This window comes from Hippoglossus stenolepis, chromosome 5 (genome assembly GCF_022539355.2).
Source record: "Hippoglossus stenolepis isolate QCI-W04-F060 chromosome 5, HSTE1.2, whole genome shotgun sequence".
NCBI lineage: Eukaryota > Metazoa > Chordata > Actinopteri > Pleuronectiformes > Pleuronectidae > Hippoglossus > Hippoglossus stenolepis.
In genome coordinates this window covers 17,489,674-17,517,003 of record NC_061487.1, presented here as the reverse complement: position 1 = coordinate 17,517,003, position 27,330 = coordinate 17,489,674, and positions in this window count along the sequence as shown.

Here is a 27,330-nt window from a genome sequence, read left to right as displayed (position 1 = left end):
TTTCCCTTGAAATTGGTGAAAATGTAAAAAAAAACGACTGTAATGTTAAAGAAAGTGAAATAAAATTCCTGGATCAGGCTCTTTATCCAGATCTGCACCAAAATGTAATGGGTCCCTTCTTGGCCTGTGTCCTATCCTTCCACCAAGTTTTGTGGAAATCAATTTGGTAGTTATTGTGTCACAAATTAACGGACAGGGGAGAAAAGACAACGTCCTTGGTGTAAAGTACAAAGTTGTACCTGGAACACAAATAACTTGAAACCCTCACAGAGGTCGATTGGTCACCTGTCTGAATATAAAGTATTTGACAGACTTGATTCAGACAATACCACCAGCAGCAGTGTGCTGTGGGAGGGACTTCAAAGCAGTAAGGACATTGAAAACAAAATGGAGCCACTCAAAATACACCTTGAAAAAAGTAGTAAACATGTCGCCACCATCCCCCAAACTCACACAAACACATGCAGGAGGCTGTTTGAAGTGCTGATGTGAGTTTTCCTGGCCTTCACATCTAATTCAGACTCCCTTCCCACCAAAGTAGCGGAGGACGTGTCTGGTTCATACACAAATACATCAAGACTCACCTGAACCACATATGTGCACACATGTGATACGGTACGCTAATTTCACCTCATATCTCACAACACCAGATATTATTCATATTGGCCATTAATGTCAGATGACAGTGTTACCTTTATTTATTCTAATTGTGAGGCAATCAGGGGTTCCAGATGTGTCCAGAAGACTGCGGGCCTGTTATGAATTCTGTGGCCACAGTCATGGAGACTTAAATTATAATGACAACACTAATTAACATGATGACAACCAGTTAAATCCCCACCACAGCTGGGCTCTGGTCAACGTGGTAACACATCATAGCCAAGTGTTCTTGACATCCTTTCCAGTACATTGGCCATAGTGTCCCACACAAATATCGCACACACGCACAGACTGCACCGCACTCACACAAACACCACGTGCACTGCAGACACACTCAGCTACAGGCCTTGGGAGGTGTGTACGTGTAACTGGGTTTTGGAACAGCTTAAAGCCATGTCTCATCTTTTGTGACCTCCCAGCTGCAGGCCATTGGAGGGAAATAACACTATCAAACCAATGAAGCTTGGCAAGGCAAAAGTGTGCCTGTGGATTTGACTGTGTGTATATCACAGCTGCACACGTGACCATCAAATGCCTTTGAGGGGAAAAATGCGTCCGGTTGGATTGGGTTTTATTACTCACCGTCCCTCCCCTCAGTCATTCTCTCAGCTTCCCTCCTTCATTGAGAAATCTCTAAGACTTTTGAGGTCACTTTTGGTCAATACCACCCCTCATCTCTCCTCCCTCCCCCCCATCTCTCTCTCCCTTCTACTTCTGCTCATATATTGTATCCCTCAACCTTCCGCCCTGAAGCCCCCATCTCCAATAAAGATGTCAGACAATGGCTTCACACTGATCAAATGAGACAGTATGTCAGTTGCATCACAGGCCACAGGGAACAATGGGACCAAGTGAAACCTTGTGTGTGTGTGTGGGTGGGTGTGTGTGTGTGTTTGTTGCATAGGCGTATAAAATTGGAAGGGTCCAGATGTGTGTGTGTCTGTCTGTGTGTTGTGACGTCAGTGTATGGCCTTAGAGAGCAGGCCAGGAAAAAGAGAAAGCAAAGGAAGGATGTGGTGGGAGAAGGATGACATGCACATCAAGCAGAATGAAAACTGTCCATGCCACAGAAAAACTGTTTTATATATATATATATGATTCACACCCTGTCTCTCTGGTGATGTGATATTCTGTATCCTTCCTCCAAAATATAGATTCTAGCTTTATATAAACCTGAAGAGAATCTAGTCGAGCAGAGGGATCTTGCCTTTTTTCTCTTTTTCTTAGACAGCATGTTCTGGAGGACAAACTACTGCTGATGTGGTCCTGCAAAGTCCACGGATACATTGTATTGTATTCATAAGCAACAAAAATACATATAAAAAGAAAAACTATGTTTAACTTTATTGTTTGTAAAGCCGATTGCTAAATTAAACCTGAATGTGCAACCACCCTGTCTCAACACATTCAATTTTAACGACACCAGTGCAATGTGAGACCTTCTGTAGTTAATCTTTTAAAGGTGGGAAGATGCACTTTTGGTGTTGGGAACTAAACAAAACCCCTGTTCACAGGATCTTGGTGGATCCCTCGGCAGACTTCCACCTCCGTTTTACACAATGACGTCGAGCTATTAACCTTTTATGCAATGATATTTAAAAAAAACGTTTTTGCATGTTGCCCCTCTCAGACCATTTCAAGCTAATGCAGGGCCTTGTACTAAAAACATCTGAGTAGTTTTCAAGTTTGTAATTGTAAATAGTCCGCATAGCATTGTGTGAATACAGCTTTATCAGGGATTGCAGGTAGAAAGGTCCAAATATCCAAAACAGGAGAGAGCGATAACAACTCTAATAGTCCTTTATACAATCTCACAGCCCATCAACTATAGTTTATATAGTTACGTTTTGTAGGCGTTTTAGATCCAGATGACATTTTGGTTAATCTCTATTTACAGCTATCTGCATATGAAAGGAGATATATGAAATAGCCGATGCCAGATGTATTTCGGTCAATGTGATTAGCCTTTGTTGGTCTCACATGCATGGACTGTGAACCTGCAGCCAACCAAAGCCTAGTTAAATGTGACTAGTCAAACTGGAAGTGGAAACCAGAAGGCTTCCGGACCCCAAATCTTGTCCCTAATCTATAGATTTGTCATAATCACATGTAGAATCTGTTTATAGAGATTATATTTATGTGGCAAGGCAAATAGGCCAGTAGAAAAAGGTTGAACCAAGGAATGAACTTGCAACTGCTCAGGTAACATGGGGCGCGCTGTGGCTCAGGAGGTAGAACAGGCCATCTACTCATCGGAAGGTAAATCCCCAGCTCCTCCAGTCTGCAGTCTATACTGATGTGGATATTAGAGAATCGTAAGGAATATGAAGAATGAGTATCTCTTGTGATCGCGTTTTATTTTATTCAGTCTGATGCACATTACCACTTTACCAGGCTCGGAAGTCATAAAACCTGAAAACTTACTTTGCAAAAAATATCTGCAAACCCTGGAAAGACAACGAACAATAAAAAGTCATCTGTTGCTGGGTGTTAAATTTAGTGCTGAGACAATAAACATCGACAGAGATGAAATTAGGATGCAGTGGATAGTATATAAAGTTTCTGTTGCTTTGTAAAATACTAAAAGTTTAAAAAAGAAGAAATATATAAACTGTCAGCGGCATGGTGTCATTCAATGTAATCATATTTCGTATTATAATTGATCCAATCTTTTTTGTCGATTTCTGCATGTGAGGCTGAGTATTATGTGTGAAAATATATATTGTAACATGGGAATAGGAGTCTGTTGCTCCTGCTTTCTAAAACCTTTTATGAATGCAACCCAATTAATTCCATTTGTTTACATGACACATATTGCGGATACATTTGGCACATGCATTCAGCTGCTTGTGCCCTTCTTGCTGCATGTGGTAATTGTTTAAATTCTCACAAAAATATGGTTCTATGTCTATTCAATTATTCGGTGTCTTTCACACCTTTAATAGACTCTAATTTTATTAGATTTCTCTTCCATTTCACACTGCCAGTTATTATTGCTTTCATTATTATAGTCTCTCTTTCACTCACACAATTAATGTTGTTTTACTGCGTTTCAAACCACCATAAGACCCACTTATCAAAGCCAGCAGAAACTCAGACTTAGGCATTTAACTTGTACTACACTTCTCTTTTCTTTAGTGCACATTCAGTGGTTTTTAATATTGCAGAGCAGCGATAACAGTTTCTTGCTTCAGCCACTTTTACTCTTTAACAGCTTTTTTCATCTGAACTTGTCCCCGTTTTCCAGCTGTCTGGTGGAGGTTTGACTTTTGGTAAAATGAAATATTATGAGAAATCTTAGAGTGCATTAAGCTTGATACCATGTTGGTCTATTCAGTTTACTCAGCTCTTAACTCGGTTTCCTAATGTTCATACTGTCACTCTCTTTCAAAGACAGTCCATCAAACTCAGACACAACCATCAGTGACACATAAACACAGACACACACATGCAACTTCAGCCTTTTCCTCTGGGTATTGCTGATGTGACAGAGAAAACCTGGTCTGATGTAGAAGGGTGAGGGATTAGAAATGCAAGCTTTTACATATGCACGCACACACACAAAGACACACACACGCACACACAGGCCTCGAGCAGATGGATAAAGTAGGCAGGATGTGACCAGAGGAATGATGCATGACAAGGACAGCTGTGCTAAGCTCACTTCATTCAAGATATACAAGCTCAGTCACCGTACACAGGCAGCAGGGCAGAGTGTCAAAGCGAGACACAAGTGCAGACACAGAGCGTGCCTATGATGCAGACGCCGAACGGGGGAAAAACACAACATATTGCATATTTCAAAAGGAACAAATGACTCATCAGAAGTGATGGCACCAGTAGATGTATTTCTTCTGTAGTTTTCAATAGAACTTTAAAGAAAGTGATTAATTTCATCTCCACAACAAGAACCTTATCACTGTACAACAACAACATGTTATGTGGTTTCGATCACATATAGTCACTGCTGCTTGCTATATTTGTATTACTCAAGAACGTTAAAGCCCATTCACCAACTTGGATGTGATTGGCCAGTTAGCTCACACAGCACGCCCTTGTGTGGACCTCAACTGGCCCACCAGACAAATCCCAGTTAGCCAACACAGAAACGTTGTACCACCGCTACTGGTAAACACTGTCCAACATCACAATGTGTATCTCTCTTCACAAGTGAACTCAGTGTGACCCCTATTTGGTCGTCATTAGTCATACCTCATTTTACACACCTCAGCTGTACAGTCATTGTTTGCTATTGTGAACAGCCTTTTTGCATAAATTAAAATCATTGTTTTCCAATAACTAAGCAGCCTGGCATTGGGAAATTATTTCGTAAAATGTAATAATGATCAGAATTTTTTTGACACATAAGATAATTGATCTCCCACTTCTCACTCACTCACATACTAGTCTGACTGGCCATCAGCAGTCCCAGGGAAAATCGCACCACGGCAACGTCTGTGGACTTTCAAAACATCCGTTAAGTCTTTACCATCCCTGGCAAGCAGGCAGAACTCAGCATAACACTGATAGTCTCCACTCTAGCTGTTCACATTACTGCAAGAGCATGCCGTTCTCAGCAGGCACATGGACATAACACCCCTCTGCATAACTGTGCTGGCTAAATAGCTATGGCTATAGGGAAAGTTCTAGTACATTTGACAGTCCCATTAAAAAGCTGACTGATCGTAACTTTAGCCTTTAACATAATTTAACAGACTGCAACCATAAAACCAATCATTCCTTTTCAGCAGTTATTTGCTTTATGACCCAGAACGGCTCTGTACCCACAAACTACGATTCCTGTAACAGCTAATTACCGAACACTGAGCCAACAAGGCCATGACCTGTCATGACATGACATAACATGACATGAGACAAACAGCCTGAGCAACAAATCTTGACTGGTTTATACGCTAGGGAGCCATTTTGGGTTTAGCCACTAAAGTTAATATCCACATTGATCTCCTACCCAGGCTCTCTGAACACGTATTGACTAAAACCCAACGCAGTGACAAAGAGCTTCAATCCCTGCTTCTTGATACTGTTTGTAATTCTACAAATAACACAATGACATCATGAAGCATATCTATTTAGTCAATTTCCATATCTTTTGGAAGTGAATGTACTGTATTACATAATTCAGGTGCATGTCAGTAATGGGAAGATAACCTGCCTGTGATCTATGACTGGCTATCAATGGTATCAATTAAATACCTGATATTAATTATTATTGTTTCTATTTTATCCACCTTCCATAAGCAAAAGAGAATCAAGGAGTTCAATAACATGTAAAAGAAGAGCACACTGTTGACCAGGTACAACACTGCACGCATATTGAATAGTTGCTTTATTTAGACATGCAATTTGTTTTATCTATTGACTCTCCCATTACTTCATCAGATTTATATCAAAACAGCCTAAGTAGAGGTTCACAGCTGTAATAAATACACACAAACACTGACTTGTGGAAGGCCAGTGAAACCTTCTTCTAATCTTAATATTTCATACATAACAGCAACGAACAGAAGAGCTCTCCATTTTTAATGACCTGGGGGGGGTTTACTACCAAACCATCAGTGGATTATAGTACAAACAAAGTTTTGCATTTCATGACTATTTATGTTGTTGTCTTTGAGTCCATTTAGAGTATTGTGTGTATTTTAAGGAATGAAGGAGGAGAAAAGAGAGATTGAGAGACTAAAACACAGAAAGATCTTTGAGTGATGCTTTGGGTTATTTCTGCTTTTGTCACTTCAGAGTAACAAACCATGAAGGCCTGTCAAATATCTCGCACTGGTTGCAAAATGCCTTTAATATTAGTTCGTGAAAAAATGTGTTATGCAATACAAGTTCACTAAAGTTGAAGTTGTAGTAAGACAGTGATGAGGGACTTAAACAGATGGTTTGGGCCACGGAGAGCTGTCAGAGCTTCCTTTTGGAAAGAGTTACTTGACCTGTCATGCGTATAGATCATATAGGTATTCATAATGAAACAGAAACAGAGATATTATGCTCGTCAGAAGCTTTCCAGTGTTTCTTGGTTTGTTTGAGATGCTATATGTGTGTGTCAAAGTAAAGTGTGTTTGCAAATACCATAAAAAAGCCTAATATGTTGTTATGTCAGGCACAAAGCCTCTTCCCTGGGGATCCGAAAGGGCAATAGAGGACCATTCAGTGTGCACTGTCATCATCCAAAGCTATTGAGCTGAACCTGGGAGTCAATACAGGGCAAATGGCTTTCATTGTGTTTCAATGGTTCCCAAAAGAATAAGGAAGAGTGTGCAAACAAGCCACTTTCAGATGACTGCAGTGTCTCCATGTTCCAGCTTCTTACCACAGCATTTCTTCTCTAGTTTATGTTGTCAAACAAGTGACATTGGGGGGAAAATAGCAAATGGAGTGAAGTCAATTACATGCATTTAATCTGAATTAAACATCACTGCATTCAGCGTCATACAGACCAACTTCAACAGCAGACTATATACCATGAATATCATGTAAGATAGTGTCATGGTTTCTAATTTTAAGATTGTATTGCACCAAAGTACAGGGGACCTCAAATTTGTTACTTCATCCAACCAGTCACAATTCTCCAGCCTGATGTTGCTAAACTGGCCCTTACCTGTTACGCATCTTTCTTTTTTGGGATCTTAAGTGCAGACAAGGTCGGTAGGTTCAACAGGATATTTGGAAACAGAATTTTGTGGCAGGTAAACAGGCCATAAGAACTCAGATATCCAAAACACAAAAAAACTCAGGCAGTTAAAACTTTAAGAAACATGAAAACCAAGTATGAGCTACTCTGGAACTAAATGTGCAAACTGAACAGAAGTAAACAGAGGAACTTACAATGAAGACTGGGGAGCACAGAGACTAAAGGTAGGGATCAACAAACACAGGTGAAACACAGGGCAAGGGCAGGCAGTCATAGAGGAGGGAAGATAGCTAGAGAGAGCCACACAAGGAAATAAGCTACAAAAGAACTAATAACTAATAAACTCAAAGTGTAAACAACAGATATGAATCAAAATTCAACACAAGGAAATAAGAAGGGCTAAATACATCAAACCATTAAGAAAACACCAAAACCAAATATCAAGTCATCAAGTCTATAACTACAACAATGAGTCCAACAAAAAGTTTGCAAATGTCAGCCCCACACATTAGCCGGTTGTGCCTCCATAAAACAAAGTGGTTTTGTTGTTTATTGTAGTTTTGCTACAACATTATCAATACAATTGTTTCGCAAAAACTCATTTAAAACCGAGACTGAATTTACTAGAACTTTATAAAAGTACCTTTAACTTGATCTAATCCATTCCAAAGGATACAGATGATCCCAGCCCAAGTGTGATCAGGTACAACTATAGGTTACTGACTTATATCGCTGACCATGCACAGACAGGAGCCAGCATACACCTGCTTGTAAACAATGACTGTTAATGCAAGTCGATGATGTTAATGTTTATTCATTAACTCTGACACTAAATTTCTGAGGTGGTACAGCAACATATTCTAGACCAGAGGTACAAGCAAAGTATCTAGAAACTTAAAACCACATGTGAAGAGAGCTGAACAGTCCAACCACTCTGATAAGTTGTCCAATTAATTTGTTTTGAATATTTCCAGGTTCCATACTGTGCTGCTGTGGCAACTGAAGCAGCAAGAGAGGGTCAGGAAGGGTTAGCTGCAGCTAATGAAGAGACAGATGTTGGAGGGAAGACGCAGCAGCAACATGCTGCTGTGTTGGAAAGCCAGCAACACACAAGTAACAGGTGAGATGGACAACAAACACAGGAATAGAGTTCATACACACAGGTCGTACATGTCAGTGTCAACACACTCAACCAACCAAACATTATGGAATAACACAAATTTAGAAACAGTCAACATTAGCTCAGCTCGCCTGCTTAACTTTACTAATTGGATTGGCTGCAGCATGTTTTCACACCATTAAAAACAAATTCATGACTTGTAACGTTGCTGTGTGAAAAGAGGACACTCACAGAACAGAATGTCTTTAAAAGACAACCAGTTATGTGAAAAGAGGACACTCACAGAACAGAACGTCTTCAAAAGACAACCACCTCTTCCTTTGGGTCAAAGGACTATTCTTGTTCCTTGCAATTTATTTTCATCAATGCACTGAGAACAAAAATTATCCCACTAATAGAGTTATACTTAGGACAAACCTTTGGCTCAAACCAAAGCTGAGCTTATAAATTAATGATAAAACCACGATAATAGAAAGAGAAGCAAAAGGGCCCACTCTAATTTTCCAACAAGTTTGAAAGGAAAAATCAGAAATTAATTTTGTGTCCTCATCTCTGCCACGAATAAAGTCCATGAAAAAGTTAGTAATTAAATGGGGGATACACACTATGCTTACTGTGACTTTTCATTTTACTCCAGTCACTGCTGCCATTAACAACCTAATAATTAACCTTCACAGTTCACTTTGGTAAATGTTCCTCTTTTGATGCTCCACTCAAAATCTGTCCTTTGAATGTAAAGGTGACAAGCTGTGATGAGCTTGGATCGGAAAGAAAAAAAACAGCATAAACTCTTTGAGGTATCAGTTTAGATCTTTGATATTATATTATCAGATATAGTATCTGCAGAGTAGAGGCTAGGCCAGTCAAAATGTCTGCTATGAAAACAGTCCTGTCAGCCTACAAGACATTATTTTCATACAAATGGCAGGCTCTACTTGTAATACTATTTTCAGATGCGATCTCTGGAAAAAGCTTGGAAAATTGGGTCAAGACATTTTCCGGAGTTCACCTTTCACATATGAAGAATGGAGAAGGAGATCCAGGTCAGACACTTGGGGGTGTCATCGCGGGACATGATGGATCCATTTTACTGCAGAAAGCACAGTGTTTATAGCACAATGAAGATGGTGGGTGAAGAAGTTACCGAGTTTTCTGCCGTGACAGGCACTGATGTCCTCATCTGGGTCTCTTGACAAATATTTACCTGAGATATTTGTATGTATGCACTTGCTCGCTGGGAATTTTCTGGACAGTTTGCAGCTGTATTCTCACATGGACTCACTTGGACATTTTCAGGACATTTTACAAGGCGGCCGGCGGGAAAATTTGAAACGCCCGTACTTCAGTGCATGTCTGAAAGCATCATTCGATGGCCAGTGCACTGTTTAGTCTCCTTTATATGCTTTAAATATAACATTTTAAGCAGTTGGTACAAACCCCACATACATCTACAGACTGAAACTGGGTGAAATACTGAGGAAGGCACATCCAACTGTCTCTGCAAGGCTTCAGCTTATGTGGGTGCCAGTCTGTGTAAGAGCAAGCTCCTTGGTCATTATGAAAATATCTCAAGAAACACATCTCGATCATCCCTTCTCTATAAAATCATCATATTTCTTATGACTTTCATGATAAGTGGATATTTCACAGCCTCTAATCATGAACAAAAAACAAACAAACCTAAAAGCTGTTTGGTAGAAGGTCCTCTCCTCTCTCTGTTTCTTTCTCCTACCATCCTCTCATCTTGGGCCATTTACCCTACCCCCTCTCTCCGCTTCTTGTAGCCTTGGGCTAAAGTGCGAGTATTGCAGTGATTTAGAACCACACATAAAACTCTGTCATGCGCAGACAGACCAAGGCAGACACTGAAAGACGGAGACAGTGGCGGAGGCAGAGGAGTGCTTGTGTAAGTAAGAAATTGAAAGTGTGTGTGGATGAGTGTGTGTGTGTGTGTTTTTGAACATGTGACGCCCATACGTTGTCACACAGATCCCTTAACCCCTAGCAGAGCCTCATTTAAAGTTAATATCAAAATGTCAATCCTTTAAATATTATTCTCACCGTGTGAACTGAAAAAAAAAATCAGTTAAGATGCTAAAAACCTGACTTTACGAGTCTTTTTACAGCCCTGACACATTTCAATACAGCTACCAGTTCGCAACACAACCACTCCCCCAAGGGAGACTTCAAATGGAAGGGGGGAGGAAAGAAACAGGGAGGGAGGCACATATGTATCTGTGCAGTAAACGGGGGAGGCTGATTACTTGTCATGGGCGAGGGAGGCTTGCAGGAAAGGAAAGGGTCAAATGTGTGGTGCAGAAATAAGGAAAGGAAGGAGATTCTGAAAGGGTGGTGAAGTGAGTGGAGGACGCAGAGAAACGGCAAAGACAGTGGGAGAGAGGGATTGGACTGGAGAGAGAAAGAGAGGGCGAGGAGGATTTTTAGTGTTGGCCAGTCATCAGTCTAAAAATACTCTTGTTGATACACATGTGCGTCTGCGAGCATTCAAATGAGTGTTTGAGGGAGAGTGACTGAGTGAAGGTGCCCAACAGGAGACAGAGTGCATTTATTACATTGTTGTATTTACAAAACTGCACAATTTCAAGTCCCGTGGAAAAACAAGTGAGTGAGTGAGTGAGTGAGTGAGTGAGTGAGTGAGTTTCAGTGTTTCTGCCTGGATCAGCTCTACTGTACTTTACTGTACAGTTATTCCCTCTTCCAGATGTTTCTGTGCCTCTCTTCCGTCTATGTGCTGCCTATCAGAGCCTCATCTCCCACCACAGCCTCGCAGCAGTGTGAGTAAATGAGCGGGCTGACATGAGGAGCAGCTACCTTTGCTGACAGCCCACACCCATGAGTGACATGATAAGGGTTTTCTCAGGTGGCAATCGAAATACAGGTTACATATATAGACTGAGAGGAGGATGATAGGCGAGGAGAGAGTAGAAAAGAAATCAGGGGGCAGCAAGTCTAGAGAAACAGACAGCTGAGAGTGTGTTTGTATGTGTGTGTGTGTGTGGTGTGTTTGTGTTTGTGTTTGCGTGCGCGTGGGGGAGGTGGTAAGAGAACGATTGGAGAGAGACAGAAATGAACAACGCATACACGTCTTTTCCTTTTTTTCCTTACTAGTGCAGTTCCCCAAACTGGAGAATCAGTTGTCGTTATCGTGAATCTGCCCGTTGTCGTGAACACGCATTTGACGTGATCGGGAACATAAACATCAACGCAGGTGACGATGTCAATCACTACAACAGCACATTCACAACAACGTCACTTGCGTTGATGAGTCCGACCCACAGCTACTATAGAGTGGTGGTCGTCTGTCTATTCAAATGTTAGTAACATTGAACATATCGTGTGTCCAAATCCAACTAAACTCAACACTGCACTTCCTGGGCTATTAACAACACAAATATGAGAGTGAAGCCGATTCGATGAACCGCGAGATGAGTGAGCCACAGTCAGACAGACAAACAGATTTCTAGAATTTGCAGGTAGATATGGGCACAGAACAGACTTAATACCAAATTGATATATCTAATAATAACTCATTTTTTTCAGTAGAAGTGTTCTTTAAAGTGCACTTAATATTTCCAGATACTATTATATCATTTTCAATTAAAAAAAAATTCTACTTTCATATTCAAATGGTGACAAATGACTGAGTATCTGCAATTAGTAAGCTTTGTAATTATTGTGTCTGTAAAGCCTGAAAGGCAGCAGATAATAAAAAAGAGAAAATGTCTCTTGTCGCACTAAACTGAAAAATTGTGTCTGAGCAGAGTGATACTGAGGGGGTGTGTGTTTGTGTTTGGAATCAGCCCGCAGTCGAGGTCAGAGTTGTATGTTGGTGCTGTAGTGAGCAGGCGGGACACACGTGTCCTCTTCGTCGCCAACACTCATTAACACTGTGTGGCCCTTTAGACGGCAGTGTTTAGCATTCTATAATGAGTTCCCCTCTGGAGCAGCAGGCTTGAATGTCACTCACAGCCAACTGCAGTTTTGAGTCTGGAGGTGATGATGTGTGTGGGTGGAGCTGTGGCCACCATGTTTGTGCCTGTTTTCTGATGACTGGAGACAAAGTAAACAGACACCAGACGCCTCTTGTGAAAATGAGAGCAGGCAAACAGAGAAGGGAGGAGGACAGAAACCAGAGCATTTAGGGAGTATTACAGCGATGTGTTTGGGGACATGTTCTCAGCATGCTCTCTGGACAGACCAAATGCCAGAATAAATGCCACAGACAATGTGCGTTTTCTGTGAGCATGGCCTTTTAGGCCAGACAGCCTATTATTCAATTAAGAGCCATGGAACCCACTGGCCTTAAATAAAACCCCAAATTGGATCCAAGTTAGCAAGCCATGCATCGCACAATGAGAGGGAGTGACATTTTTATTGTGTAACCTTAAGCTGATGAGGTTGTGCAACACAACAGCCCCATCTTGACATTTTGATCATGATGCTGGTTTAAACAAATGGGGTATAAAACATGAAAAATGCTTCAAAGCCAGTCCATAAACCTGCGTCTACTCATTCACATGACAACGGAAAATGTTGATTTAATGGCATCGTAGTGCTGAAGCACTGAAATGATGATGTTTCACATTATGTGTGGAGGCCTGTTCTCACCAGACAGACAACGGCATTTGCTGACACCTCTAGTGGTCATGGAAGTAATGACTGTTCTCTCCCATTGCAAAGGCACAGTGACATTTGTCAAAAAACCTGCTAAGGAGGAGGAATAGAGACCGAAAGGAAGAAATAGCGCCTGACAAGTGAAACACATAAATAGTGCCTGACTTTGACCTCACAGACTAGAGCTCCAACACAGTGCTGATAACTAATAATAATTATAGATTTATTTATTGAGCACCTTTAAAAACAGGGTGTTACAAAGTGCTTTGACAGACGAAGCAGACACAGGGTACTCAATTGCAAAAATCCATTCAAGCTAATAAAAAATGGTTAAGAAAAAAAAAACAATAAGAAGACAGCATCACGCGAAAGCAATAAATACAAATGAAGAATACACAACATTACACAAAAACAAATAAGTGCAATAAAACATATAAAGATAAAAAGACGACGTCACATGAAGGCAAGTCAGTTAAAATGGGTTTTAAGAGGAGATTTAAAAGAAGTTTTTTTCTGAATTCAAACCTGGGATCCTATATACTGTATGTATGTATTCAAAGTACAATTCAGAAGGTCTCTTGCGTCTGGGTTGTGTCCTGGTTTGGCATCTCTGCTCAAATCCAATAAAGGGCAAACGCTGGCAGCAGACCTGCCTCATAAAGTCAAAGTTCCTTGTTTTAACCTCTAAGTGCTTTAGTGCTCTCGGTGGAGGATCAAGGTGAAAATTAGAGATAAAAGAAAAGGAGCAGTTTCTTGAGTGATTTACGGTGTGAGCATGTTTCTGTGTATATCTGATCTGACGCACACGTGTGTCACCACGTGCTCCCACGGCTCTATGTGCTGTGTATGTGTGAGGTTTGTGTGATGTATGTGTGCTTGTGTCTTAAAGTGTGGTCAAGAGTGTGTGTCTGTATTCTCGTTAGTGCATGTGGTCAAGCGTGGATTAATTAGCAGTAATGTAATTCACACTGTCGCCTCTCATTACTTTCTGTGTGCAGGATCTCTCGCACTCTGTCTCCCGCTTGCCCTCTCTGCCCCTCTTTCCCCCCTTCCTCACCTTTATTTTCTCTCTTCTGTCCCTTTTCATGTCACCCCCATCCTTCAACGGCTCTCAGCACCACATCAAAACACACACACAACCAGCCCCCTCCTGTCTCCGCCCCCCCCCCACAACCTTCCTCACTTCCTTCCTTTCTCTCTCCTCACCTTGGTTTTTCTTTTACACTGTTATTCTTTCTCATCCTCATCACGTCAGCTTTTCTGTGTCTCAGCATATTGAGCGTTATTGTACCTCGCTTCTTTTGTTTTTTACTCCGAGGGCCCAGTCACACCAGCAAAAAAAGTGTTTAAGATTCATATCAGCAAATTTCATTTAATTTCAACTGAGCTGCCTTTATCAGTGGATTCATGACGACTTTAACTTTGGTGAACTTTGACCACAGGCAACTTGCAAATTGTCTAGAAAGTGCTGATGTGAGGAAACAGAGAGCTGCAGAGTCCAAAAAAAGAAAGAAACCATCACCATCCAATCCGTCCACTTTTATGAATAAATGGCTTCAGACAGTATCCAATTACCATTTTTTACTCTTCAGTCAATAACCCAGAACACCATGACTTTTCCTTTTTTAACAAAATTACAAATTAAATACTATCGCACTCCAAATTGTGATCAGGTCCGATTTACTTTAACTTCTGCCATGCCCGTTTTAAACCTGCCTGCTTGGAATGAGCTTTTTACTTGGCCTTTAAAGCTGGGTGCAACTTTCGGTCTGACACTGTAAAAGTGTTGTGCAGTACTTGAGACTGCCTGCAGGACAGAATACTGAAGCAGCGCCACCACCTGTCTCCATTCAGAGTAAGGGAGGGCTTGACTCGGTACATAGAACCCTGAACAGAAGAAGTTATCATTGCTGTTGTCGTGTATGCACTGTTGTCAAGATCAACAACATCACTTGCGTTAATGAGCCCCAGCCAGCGCTGCTCCAGAGCTCTGTTCACATAATGCATGTCCAAATCGCACAAAATTTGTCAATTGTGAGGCCAATAAGATGAATCTTTTTCGAGATATGTTTTCCACGCACAGACAAACTGAGATTTGTGGAACTAGTAGATTGATTGTAGAATTACACTGTCACAACAACAAAACAAACAGTGGCAAAGTGAATTCATTGGGCAGTGTAGAGCAGCACACACCTTTGAACAGAAAGTCCCACAACTCACATGTCAGGACATAAACCAAACCATGAAGTCCACTAACCCCTCTGTCCTACAGTTTTGTAAGATACAAATTGCAGTGAAGCATATTGAATACTGATGAATGTGTCCTTGTTTAAAAGTTTGGATTTTTAATATTAAGTGTTGTAATAGATGCTGAGATTTTATGTTGTTTGTGTTGTAGGTTTTAAAATGTGTGTTGTGTTGTCCATATATTTGTTGCTGGAGAAGCCAGTTAAATTCAAATAAATAAAGTCAATCAATCAATGTAAGATTGACGATATTTGAATATGAATAGTAAACTGTCAGAGCACATTTCGTTTTTCAGACAGACAGATGACAGATAATTGAATCCCTCAATATGAGATTCATTTGAGTTACAGAAGCTACTTAGAAGTTAGCGGGCAATTTGCAAAAAGCAAGGACACGCATGTCACAGGTCCATTTCGCTGTGGTCGCTGTTGTGACTCCCCTCGAAGGCGAAAGCTAAAAAAGGTCAGCTAAATCCCAGCTCCTTTAACTTTCGGTTCAGCTTTTACCCTTCTACTGCCTCATTTTCTCCCTCATACCATCGTCTTTACTGTAACTATTTCTTGCATAACCTTATTCCTACACATGATTTGATAGAGCATCTGTGTGTGTGTGTGTGTGTGTGCATTCATGTGTGAGTAGGAGAGCGAGGGTGAAAGGCATGTCAAGGTCGAGTGAAGGCAATCTGTCTCTATTAGCGGCTATTCATCAGAGAAATATTACTGACTCATAATAGATGCATAATACATGTATAATGTGATATTACATAATGAATTCATATACATCAAGTTCAGGCTACAAAAGATCAACAGAGAGTTAGACGTGTGTTTGCTTTAAGGATAAATACATATGCAGCCTTTGTTCAGGAGCACGGCCACGTTTCTAACTCGTCTGGTCTGATCCAATCTGAACGAGGCGTCGTCTGCAAGGAGCGGTAATTGGCCCATGTGAAAACCCTTCTCTCGGTTACAAGGACATCAGTAAAATGTGAGAGATACACGGAGAAAAATCTTCCTCCGTGCTTCTTGTCTCTTAATATTGCATAATGAGACACGGAAAGGATCCCCCTCCACCAGCCTCATGCATTATTTCACCTTCATTAGGATGTCAGTTGGAGAGTGGTGCCGGGCTAAAGAGAGGTAAGAGAAGGGAACAGGGATAAATTAGTGGATGAGAAAGAGAGATCTAGACGATGGCACAAATCAGTAGTGACACTCTACTTTTTCTTGTCAATGGCTCATAACGCTTGAGAACAAAAGGAAGTCAATCAAATGAGTGCTGCGCTCAGAAGACAAACAGCGTTCCTTCCAAACCGTTCCACAAGACTGGAGCGATGGTCTGCCAAACATCAGTCAGTGCTGCTTTGTTTGTTTTGTTGGCGTGGTGTTACTGTGTGGGTTTGTCCTTTCCGATGGCCGAGGTGGACTGAGGACATGTACGTGAAAGACGCTGTAAAGGCAAGTCCAGCAATAAGTCATGATTGATTTTGTCCCCTGCCAGTTGGAGGGAGACACAAACACATTCCCCACAGGGCCCCGGAGAGATAGATTGTGTACCAAGAATGCCATTGTTACTAAAAAGCACATTTTCCCTGACAAGGCAGCGTTATTTCTCCTCCCCCTCTCCTCCTTCTCCGCAATGACAAATACTCTGATAGATAGAATTGTTTCCAATCACACATCTCTCTTTCGCTTTGGTTCTCTTCATCCCCCATACCAAGCACATACTGTAGCCAGTGAGTCCACATGCACATTATCTCAGTGAGCAGGGAAAGTATTTAAACCAGATACACCCACAGAAGCTGTATATTAAAATCAGGAGGGACGTTGAGTCCTTTGTGTATAAAAGAGGGTTGGATGTATAAAACGTGACAATCTTGACTCAAGGAAAATAGGAGTGGGTTTGAATCACATGGAAAATAATAAGGTCTTTGTTGTAGAAAGAGTTCTCCTGGAAAATACAGCTAAGATTTCTTAAAGCTGTTTTTTTATATAAGATTTTCCAAGGACTTTTCCTCACGTTGTAAATAAAAATGTGTCATTGAACTTTGATTACCAAGTAAAAACCATGAAAAAGCGATTGATGTATTTTTTTTCCTAGATGAAATCCTTTGAAATGACTTCCCATATCCATTCACATATTTCAAATTGAGTCCCTTTGTTGTTTTAACAAATTTGTGAGGATTCTGGAGAATTGCTCAACAAAGAAACTTTCAAACAGACGAACATAAAAGGGAAAATATCATACTCAAGTGTATGGTATTTGGTTGAGCTCCCCAGTCGGCTAGTGTGGTTAGATCCAAAGCTGTGTGGGCTGATGGAGCCGCGTTGTCACCATGCAGGATGCTTGCTGTGTTTTCTCATCTGCCAGTCGGCTCCCGTTGATTACAGCTGGCTGATCAGGGCAGGAAAACACTCACTGACACAAAATCCAGGCAGGATTTGCACAGAACATGCATCTGATACATACAATCCAAGATATGCCTCTTTGGCAAGTTGCTTAGCCTTCACAAAGTTGCCTTCTGTCGCCAAATGGCATGTTGACTGAAGTTTAGTGGGGAGCTATCTTTGTCTTGAAGGCACAGGACAAAGCACAATGTTTGTAGGAGAGAGTCCCACTGAGTCCAGGTTTATTGTGAGTACATTTGTGTAACTTAACTGATTTGTGTCCGACTCAAGTGTTTGCTTTTTATAGACATTTTTGAGTTCTTGAGTTCATCATCTCAAATGTAAAGCTGGTTTACTGACAAAGTGGGTAATGTCTGCACATTGGCAAGGGGGCCCTAAGGGATCAGATTTGTGCGGAAGTGTTACATGGATGCACATGTTAGACACTGTGTGCTGGCTTATGAATGTGCACTCTATGATTTTAGACATTTGATCTGGCCTCGACTCCACAACAGAGAAATAAACTGCCTAAGGTCACGACATGATCTATATGAACAACACCGCTATAAAACGATGTTCATACAACACTAATGTGTTTTGTGGTTTATGTTCATTGGCTGTGTTTCTTTCCCCATTAGAATAAAGCCTTTGTCTCTGGCACTGCACAGGATGTAAGGACATTGTTGTGATGCATGGTCAGTGTTGAAGACCCAAGACATCTGACACTGGAGTTTGCAGAATATGTTCTATTGTGGTACTGGGTAAATTCTGTGGCTTTGGTAAATAAATATATGGTGCATTGTAATTTTTCTCCTTTGAGATGAAGAGCTGAACTGATTTTAGTGCCTGAACATAACCATAAAAAATTGAAACGATGCTTTTGTTGCTATGAGCCTATAACATTGTAAGATGGAGAAACAAATATGATGTGGCTGAACATTTTGCAGATATAAGTTGCTGTAAATTACTTGTGCATAACTGTGATTTACAGGAGATACAGTTGACAACTAGAGCGGCACTCACTCGATCTCATTTTTCTACCAAAGCTCAACAGTCCCCCTGTATTTAATCAAGCTGCACCAAATTTCTCACTCAGTCAGTTCCATGAATGTGTCTGTTTTTTTCCATCAAGATCAATGAAATTAATCAAAAAATGCAATATTGCTCTGTTACAGAAAGTTAAAACGGATTTGGATCTAATCTAAAATGAATCCGGCTCTTCCCTCTTCAGCCAAGTTTCGTGAAAACTTATAAACAAACCAACCAATGAACATAACCACCTTGGCGGAGTAATTTTGTAATTTTGATGCTGGATATACAATATGGCTGTCATTTGTCTTTTCATTTGTCCTACTGTGAAACTGTTGCTATTGCTACGACAGTGGATACATGTCCACACTGCACCATTGAATTAATCTAATATGTTCCTTTTATTAAAACCACAATATGGTCTGGGAAAAATGACATAATGGCTTTGTTGATGGACGCTTTTCAAGTACCTTTAATGAAATAATTTGAATACATGCTGGCAGCTTCATTATGATAAAGCTTTACAATTTCACAGTATTTAGTTTAGATTAATATCACTGCAGTGCTCCACTGTGATATGAGAGATGATTTTTCTTCATGGGTTACAGTGGTCACACAAAATAAAGTGCGGTATTTATCAGAGGATGCTAACACGGGGACCTCTGCCTCCCTGAACCACCATATCCATTATCCTGCCACATTTTCTCCGAACCACAGCTAAATATGGAATATCGTTTTTCTTGCTGAAGAAATGTCATGGGAGCGTGCCTTTCCCATTCTCTGCCACTTCTGGCTTAATTAGAGTTCTGTAATTACTGGGACTGTAATTTCTGAGTTGAGGAGATGGGATGTGTAGTGTGGGTTGCAAAGGAAATCCTCAGAGCTTTCATGCAGAGCAATGCTAGATGCTTTCTCGCCGATGCAATCATGTAGAAAGGCTCCCATGAGTCTAATCTCTAAGTGAAGATAAATTGGGGTTGGTTTGTCCCATTATCTGGGCTTATTTTACAATTTTAATCCATTTTAATCAATAAGGATGCTGACATTTATAATTACTCAACAGTTTGACCCGCAGTACACCTCCTGACCATAGAGTCAGGCTGTTATCTGCCAGAAACACTGGCGCTTGGCCTGCATCCAGCAACGCATATGGGAACAGGTAGAACTATTTTGATGCTTTATTTTAAGTGCCTGGAGAGGTGTAGGCCAAATGTGGGAAGATAAGCCGATTGTGTATTATGCTGTCGGGCTGACAATGATGCAATCTCAAGCAGTGAACTTTCCCTCTGTTTTGTTTAATTTCCCTCAAGCATCTGTTTCTAAACGGGGGTATTATCCTTTAAAGCTGAGGCACGTTGTAACCTTCAGCTGTTTTATTCTTTTCAAAGCGCTAAGCAGGATAGCCTGAGGGAACAAACTGCTGCTAGGACACTATACACTCTTCAATACGGGTAATTACCGCTACAATCGGTTCAGTCCATTACTAACTATGCACTTTATATGGAGAGGGACTTCAGTGAAAATAGTAGATTTAAATGTCAGCTACATTGAAACAGAAAAACAGAAACTGTACATGCATTTACAAATTTGTGCAAATATATAATGAATACATAGCATAATCACTGCTGGCACTGTATGTAGTAGTCTCCATTTCAATTTAAATTATTCAAATCCAACCTTCTTTTTCTGACTGGGCTTGTAAAGGCCTTCTACTAAGCTCTTACTCCACATCCCTTTTGCTGATTTAGATTTAAAAGCCCTCACAGAGATTGTCAGTTTACGGTCAGATGCTGGAGTCCACTCTTTCTCTCAGTCGCTTTGAAAGTATAATGTGTTTGCAGCTCTTTGAACTACAGGGTTTCATATTTGCGAGTCATTCAAGCAGGCTAAAAGTGATATGGATCTACTTCAGAGAGAGAGGGAGGGAGAAAGAAAATCAAGTCAGACTGTGAACTGACAGAGGTTATACAATCCCCACCATCAACTTGTTTCTCTTGTCTATTGATATGGGCAATTTCAAGTGTCGAGAGGTTTACAAATGGACCTAGGGAATGCCAAGCTGAAAACTAGGTAATCGGATTCAAAAGACAAATATTCTTGTTATCTTTTGTATTTCACTGCTGCAGTGCCCATCGTGAACCCGTCTGTTTGGAATGGGTTGTTTGCTTGGTCTGTGGTAATGCTGGTTGCAGCTTTCCTTCTGAAACTGTAAAAGTGTCCGTCAGTGATTGAGTCATGGCAAGAAGAGACCAACTGCTGGACTCAGTCCGCAGAACCCTGAAGCTGCACCACCGCTGCTGCACCAAGAGCAGTCCACCTGTTCATTCAAAGCTCGTTGAAGCTCGACCCAGTTGCCTTTGTGGTTCGCTAATGTTGATGAGTCTCAGCCACTGCTACATTGCGCTGGTCGTCTGTTTATACAAAGTTTATCATTGCTCAACATATTCCACGTCCAAATCGCACCAAATTCGACACTGCACTTTCTCTAACCCTTAAAAATACATATGCCAAAATGATGAACGTTTCTCAAGATATGAAAGTCACATACACACAAACACACAAGATTTCGGGAATTATTAGATAGATAGTAATTCTAAAAATGTCTTTGTAACTGCTTTTTACTACTACTACTTACTAGTCCATTCACCATTGACCCTTCTATTCCCTTATGTAGTCTGTCCTCGTTATAAAATAGGTAATATGCTGCTGCTGTTTTAAAAATCACAATAATGAAAGGCAATGTACGTACCATCATGGCCTTGTTGCTACAAGGGTATAAGGGTAGCTGTGGTTCTCGTAACCACAGTTATCCAAACTGTTTCTAGATCTGCTTTAAACAAAGTGCAGTGTGTAGCTCACATCAGGATGTCTCTCTGTAGCGCACTCCAATAACTCCAAAAACAAAAGTCAGCTTCCTGTTTAATATTTGTATAGAGCTATCAAAACATAGGCTGCCATCAAATATTTCTGTACATATTGTTTTTGTGATTGTGTTACGAATATGAAGCTTTGTCCATCCAGACACAATTCAATTCAGTGTTTGCCTCACCATCTGACAAAATATTCGGAGTCGATGTCAGCAGTTTTCCTCCCACTCTGAAGACAACCTGGGCAAGGTGCTGCCTTCCTGAGTAATCTGACAGTTTGTCAAGAAGTTCTTTGAGTCAAACTGAAAGCTGATCTCCTCCCACACGATGATTTTTCGCTTATACAACCATAGAAGCTGCAATCCCTGTGGCCAGAGGATTCCTGTCTGCTGATTCAGGTGTTCCCTGGGCTTACCGAGCCTTAGAGAGAAACTCTGCTTCTTTTTAACGGATATACATTGTTTTGCAAAAGTCTTAAAAAATGTCTGCAGGTTGAAACTGCAAAGTTTTCATAACCCTATAACAGTAACCACATTTATGGGAAATCAGGTTGGAATAAAGTATACTACTATAGAGGCCTATATTGCCTGTTGGCTTCCAGCAGACTCCCTGCCCGGGCATTCAAAAAAGGGGTGCTGATATTTTACACTGCAACAGACAGCAAACTTGAACACCAACTTATTGTATGTCAATGCAGCATAGTATCTTATTCAGGTATGAATGGTTCACAGACCGTTCGTAGGTTTGTTCTTCATCAGAAGTTGCATCTTTTGTCCTCTATTCTACTGTTATGCATCAGATTGGCTGAGTAGAAAATACACAGAATGTTCAAAAATGAAATAAAGTATTAAAAAATGCTACTATGCTAATCTCAGTAGGGGATGCTACAACCCCCTCAGAAAAAAAAGTTCCAGCTTCCTTGGCCTCCAGGCAATTTGACATGCAAGACAATTCATGAATGTAAAAATACAGAAAATAACATAAAGTCGTAGGAAACATTTTTCTTCAGAGTTACTCCTTCTGGCTGTACGGCAGGTTACAGTCAGGGTGACCGAACAAATGTAGAGGAACTTGTAATCGTTGACAAGCGCCATGAAGACTGTCAATAATGAGAGAGAGATTCCAAAGAGAGATGGAATCATCTTTTTTTCTATGTTGAAGTTAAAGAGAAGGATTAGGGTAACACTAACCTAACCCTAGGTTTGTGGCAATGCAGTGATGACAAGGGACAATCTTGATCATCATTACAGCTCGAAACATGCCTAAGTGGATGAGTTGCAAGGTCAAATCTGTTTGGATAAACACAACACTCTTCAGTGTGTGTGTCCAACAAGTAGCTTTAACAAGAGCCAGGGAACGGAATGGCAGGCAAGTTTTTTTGTAAAAGAGCTGATGGCGAAGAAGCAGAAACTTTATTCAGGGGAACTAGTGAGTATAAAAGCTGAAATGATTGAACTTGATCGGCGAAAAGGTTCCAAGCCCTTGAACAATATGTGAGACTTTAAGATCTTGCAGACATGGAGTCTAGGCATTAACCACTTTATCCTTCCTACCAGGTCTGATCAGCAACTTCCCCACAAATGATTTGCAGGTGATGTTATTTTCTGGTTGTGTCTCTTTGTTAGTTGGTAGTTAATTATTGCCTTGAAAAGAGACAGGATCGTATGTCACCTGTCTTTTTGTAATTATTATTCTTAAAAAAAATTGCTTTGTTCAATTCCAAAAAAAGCTTTTGTATTAAATAGTTGACATTTACTTTTAGCTGAGGCTTACAGATTCTTTTTTAAATGGTTTGAGTAACTACTATAAACTGTCTAAGTATATTGAATGCTCTCTCTCCACTCAACCCAATTACTATGTGAGTCAGAGGATAGCTAATATTAATAAATGAGTGTAAGGTCGACAAGCCATTAAAAAGTACTTTGAAGCTCCATTTTAAAAAAGATAGAACCTGTTCTATATAATTTAAAAGAGAAAAAGGCTGCGTCCGTGGACATTTATAATAATGAATATAATGTGGTATCTGAACATGTTTGTCAGAATGAGTCAGTGGTGATTGTAATGCTATACTTCTCTCTACAGCAGATAAGGGGAGGAGGCGGTGAGCAGACAAGAGGCGCTAAAGGCAGCAAGGCAGGCATGTAAGGGCTAAGAGGTTTGTAAGAACCATGAGCTCTGGGAGCTGACGGTACTTTCTTTCTTTTTATTTATTGTCCTCTCACAAGTTATTCAGACATGTGAGAGACGGATGGATGCTTACAAGAGCATAGTTAATGCATGCAGCATGGTAGAGTCAGAGGAAAGGAACCATTAGACCTCTAATCACACAGAAATCAAGACAGAGGCAATAAATAAGAGAAATTTAGGTGGATGGAGAGTTGGGAGGGATAAGAAAAGTAAGGGATTTAGAAAGGAGATGAAGAGAGAGGAGATGAATAGACAGGGCTTTTCACTGGGGTAGGCAGCAAATAGGAAGTAGCAGCCAGCCAGGTGGGTCCACAGCCATGTCCCTCATCCTTCAGGGAAATACTTTGGTGCCTTTAGTGCCTCTGGTATATTCGAATGCCACTATGGCATCAGTCACAGAATGTTTTTGCCGAGTTTGCCGACATAATTATATATATGTAGTGAAATTAAATAATAGAAAATCAAGAATGAACATTTACTTTGTTTCACACAAAGCAGGAAAAACCAAAAGAGTCAACCATGGATGAAATACACAATGTGGAAAAGCTGATCATATACAGACTATTACAGCAGGAAGATTAATTAGATCCGATTTTATTCTTAAAACATGATATGGGGCATCTAACAATCATTTGCTTAATAATTGATCAATGGCAAAAAATTCAAGCCATTTTAGGACATCAGTGTAAGACCGCGGCATTGTTGACATTCTTTACATATGACACAAGCCTGTTTCACAACATTGCCTGTGCGCCTGGAATTAGAGATGGCTCTGACGATTGCAATCTAAATAATAATAATTCATTCATCCGTTCATTCATTAAGCCTGTGGATAGCTAAGCTTGTGAAGGTATAAGGGAGATGCAGCAATTATAATTACTGCTTGATTATCAAGTGACTGTCACCAGTAGACCGTCTCATGAAGATGTCCCCTGTCTATAACATTAATGCAATTCTTAATGTGTTTTGCCATCAAGTATTTTTCTAATATTTTATGACTTTCCACTCTCAGCAAGAAACAATCTCTAAGCTGAGCACACGCACGTGCACACACACACACACTCAGAGCATTTATAGAGCATCAAAAGTTAATATAATAAAGTACCCCCCCGGACTTAAATTAGTAGTCAGCTCTGAATAATATTTCATCTTCCAGGTCATATTTTAAATTTAGTGTCATCTACTTTCACAGCATAATGAAACTGCTGCCAATGCCACAAATCTGTTTCCATATAGATACAATATTCTCTAATTTTTCTTCTTCTCCTTGTCGTTTTTTTTTATTCCTGTTTTTTCTTGTCCCCTCTCTACCTCCAGTGTTTCCCATAAATTAGTACATAATAGTAAAATGAAAAAAATTACACTTTTTATAACATAAAACGTGTTTTTAGCAGCGTTACTTCCTTGTAGAGCTGTGCAGCACTCACTATCTCTCTATCTCTCTCTCTCTCTCACACACACACACACACACACACACACACACACACACACACACACACATGCTGACAGCAGACCTGTCTGTCTTGTCAGGCTGGTCACTGGGAGCACCAGGTGAAATCCTGCCACATAATGGGCCGGTCGACCATCAACCCCCCCATGCAGACCTAACCTCCGACAGCACCAGCATGCAAAGTGAAGGATGTGCTACCAACGTGTGCATGTGTGTATCCCTGCTGAAAGCCCCGCACACCAAGAGGACCTCACTATCTGATCTGCCCCATCTGCTATCAAGACAGCTAGTGTCTACACCGGAGGGAGAACTTTCCTCTCTGTCCATCTCAATCTATCTCACCCTTGTCTGTTATACACACAAACACATGAACAACCGCCCACACACACTACTGTACTCAAGACATCCCAGGACGTAGCCTCATTGATAGCCTTCATCCTGAGGTGATGATGAGGAGCAAGGTCAAACTTCCGTCCTGTCACGTAAATCTCCAGACAAGTACATGTACATGCTCATGAGGTACTTTTCCCTTCTTGTCTGGCTCAGGGATTGTATTCTGGTCCTGGATGCCGGATGGCCAGTGCATTTTTTCAATATCTGGTACTTGATTTTCCCTGCTGACATTTTCTGCACACATTTCGGCACAGTTGCTGATACATAAGACAGGAGGCAAGTCCACTGTAACATACAGAGTGGACTTAAGAATCTGTGCTTCACAGTCACTCAACACAAAGAGGAGTTTGAGCTCTAAGTGAGGGTGTGAGATGAAAAATAGTCCTTTATGGGTTTTACTGCAGAATCAGAGACAACAAAGGCAAAGTAAGAGAAGCTTTTATAGATACTTGTTCATGAAGCACTTCCACAGAGCCACGGATTCACAGTACATGAGGAACATTACTCTGTGGTAAATGTGCCTCAAAGGGCATTTCTCAGAATTAAGTTAACACTGAGTTGTAATTTCATTTCTTCACTTAATTTCTTTTTGATATCATAAAATGCACTTAAAAGCCGAGCCTTGGCTTAGATTTAAAAGAATGACTCTGCCTCTGGGAATGGCAAGTAGAGCTGTTTGATTATTAACGACATTCTGCTGTTAGTTAGTGAGAGAACCAGTGTGAGTTCCTTGTGGATATTTCACCTACAGGGCATCATGACATTTCACCACAATCTTATTTGTCAAAGCAAACCAAAATGTAACACTACAGCCCGATATTAAAGCAGTTGTTGCCACAGGGGTGCATGTAATGTAGATGTGTTGTTGTGTTCATGCAGACCTTGGGAAAACTCAGAGGTGAAGAGTGGTCCGCACCGAAGAATACAAATAAAGCTTGATGTACACTGAGGTGGCCTCAAACATAAAGACATTGTCCTTGCTGTTGGAAGTACTTGTTAATATAAGAACATAATAATAACGGAATGAAAGTGGAAATATGAAGGTATCATTTAGGGGGGAAATTATGTTTGCATCACATCTCAAACACATTGAAAGAGAGTGAGAGACAATGATTACAGGATGGGAGACACATGAAACACAACAGATTAAAATCCTTTTAAACGCTCAACAAGTGTCCGTACCTCTGCTCTCTCCCTGCACCTCCTCTCTCTCTTTCCATCTCTCCATCCCTCCATCTCTGCCAAGGACACCATCCCTGCTGTTGTTACCATGGAGACGAGCCCAGAAGGGCTGTGGGCGAGACATGTTAGGGACTATGGGTGACTCTGTGTGTGGGTGTGTATGTGTGTGTGTGTGAGAGAGAGAGAGAGAGAGAGAGAGCGAGCATGTTTGTGCAAATATTTGCCCTTGTTTGTTTTCATGAGAAGTTTTACATTATATTTCTTTACTTTATTCTTTCTTTTAATGGTTTCAGTGCCTTTATACATTTGAGTGGTTGCCCACTTACATATACTTCAACAACTAAGGAACTGTAAGATGTTGGTTGAAGGAGCAGGGGGTCGGGGCTAATTCTTGTATCTGCATATCATTAGCATAAATTCGAATGGGTTTATTTAATTGGAAATAACTCATAACTAAATGCATTTGAAATCATTTTCAGTTTGGTTCACACTCATGTCCTTTTTGCTGCTGTCATTGACAT